The sequence below is a fragment of the Sus scrofa genome, unplaced genomic scaffold (genome assembly GCF_000003025.6).
Source record: "Sus scrofa isolate TJ Tabasco breed Duroc unplaced genomic scaffold, Sscrofa11.1 Contig2199, whole genome shotgun sequence".
In the NCBI taxonomy this organism is placed as follows: Eukaryota; Metazoa; Chordata; class Mammalia; order Artiodactyla; family Suidae; genus Sus; species Sus scrofa.
In genome coordinates this window covers 64,553-66,671 of record NW_018085048.1, presented here as the reverse complement: position 1 = coordinate 66,671, position 2,119 = coordinate 64,553, and the positions used below count along the sequence as shown (strand labels likewise).

Below are 2,119 nucleotides of genomic sequence, written 5' to 3'. Positions count from 1 at the left end.
AACCAAGTAAATTACTTCTCTATAAGATTGTGAGGTTGAGGTTTTATTTTTCTTTCCACATGTTGGAAATCTGCACACAATATTTTTTAAAAGGTTTAATTGCAGCATAGATAAGTAGCAGGAACAAAATTTTCTCAGTCATTACCCTTTATTATCTTATGCCTTTTTCTAAGTTAAGGTGTTAGTATTGCTATGAGTTACAATTAAGTCTTTATAGATTAAAACACTAATTTTTATTAATGAATAGATCATTTTGAAGCCACACTTTTCTATATGGCACATTTTCTCATATGGCCCAATCAATTATCTTTTCTTTCCTTATATCTACCAATTTTTTTTATTCAGAGACAACCACTGAACCTAGAAAAAGATTTTCCAGGTACCCAATGTAACCACAATTTTCATTGAGGGATAAAAAGTTAGCTCACATGAATGACTTATGAATTCCCTGGGTTTGGATTAAGGATTCTATCATTCTGGTGAATTCTTATTTGAGTAAATGCTGATTTGTTTTTTACCCCATTCTAGACAAACACAACAGCTACATGGAAATAAGAAACCAAACAAGATACTTTCTCCTCCTGGGATTCACAGAAGAGCCAGATATGCAGCCTCTCCTCTTTAGGTTGTTTCTGTCCATGTACCTGACCACATTCACTGGAAACTTGTCATTATCTTGGCCATTATCTCAGACTCTCACCTCCACATGCCAATGTACTTCTTCCTCTCCAACCTGTCCTTTGCTGACCTCTGTTTCACCTCCACTACCATCCCAAAGATGCTGATGAATATACAGACACAGAGCCAAGTTATCACCTATGCAGGCTGCCTCAGCCAGGTATTTTTTTTCTTTGTGTTTGGATGCCTGGACAATTTAATCCTGACGTGATGGCCTATGACCGCTTTGTAGCCATCTGTCACCCCCTATACTACACAGTCATCATGAACCCCCAGGTGTGTAGGATGCTGGCTCTGGGGTCCTGGTGCATCAGTGTCACAGGCTCCCTGCTTGATACTTTGACCCTCTTGAGGCTGTCCTTCTGCATGAACATGAACATTCCACACTTCTTTTGTGATCTTCCTGAAGTCCTAAAGCTTGCCTGTTCAATACCCTCATCAATAACATAGTAGTATATTTTGTGTTGTTGTCCTAGGTATTTTTCCTCTCTCTGGGATCCTCTTTTCTTATTCTCAGATTTTCTCCTCCATCCTGAGAATTTCATCATCCAAGGGCAAGCACAAAGCCTTTTCCACCTGTGGGTCTCACCTCTCAGTTGTTTCCTTGTTCTACGGCACTGGATGGTGCTAGCAAGGCATTCTCATAAGGAGTCAAGCCTCAAAGGATTTTTGATAGTATTTCCTCATGATCTAGAATTCTTCCAAACTATTATTTTCCTACTCCTGTAATCAAAATATCTTACTGTGCTTGATTTGATCATTTTAAATACACTGTTATTTTCTAGGCTCAGACAAAAATCACAAGCAGGTGGCTTAAATAAACATCTTTCTGTCTCACAGCTCTAGAGACTAGAATTTGGAAATCAAGGTCTAGGAGATTGGTCTTTGAGGGATGTGAAGACAAATCTGTTCAATATCTAGCTTCTATTCTGTTCATTTCACATAAGTATGATATATTTTTTTTTTAAATGTATTTACATTTTCTATTTTTAATTTTTATCTTATTGCAATTATATCCATATAACCTATTAAAAAGGCAAATTCTAAAGTTCTGGAATAGAGTTAGATGAATTCCAACAAAAATGACCATTAAAAAGAGCTACTCAAGGCTAGCTCAAAGCAATGTATGGCAACACATATAGGAAATTCTGTTTTTTTTTATTATTGGATATAGCCATACTCATTTGTGTACATAGTTTCCAAGTCACTTTCATGCTGCAAAAGTAGATTTGAGTAGTATAGAAAAAGCCTAAAATATTTATTACCTGGCCTTTCACTGTAAAAAAATTCCTTGTCCTGAATAATTATTACTTTCACTTCGTTAGTAGCTAGATGTGTAGGCATCTCACACCATAAGATTCTAATGTTAACATTGAAATCTCCACAAAACTACTTATGCTTATTAGTTTAGAGTTGGATTTTTAAATGAGATGTAATCAAA

General features: G+C 36.0%; 1 pseudogene; it reads left to right on the top strand.

Annotated features, from left to right (window-relative positions):
• Positions 1-706: 706 nt before the first annotated feature.
• Positions 707-1,309, top strand: LOC110258502 (annotated as a pseudogene).
• Positions 1,310-2,119: the final 810 nt, after the last annotated feature.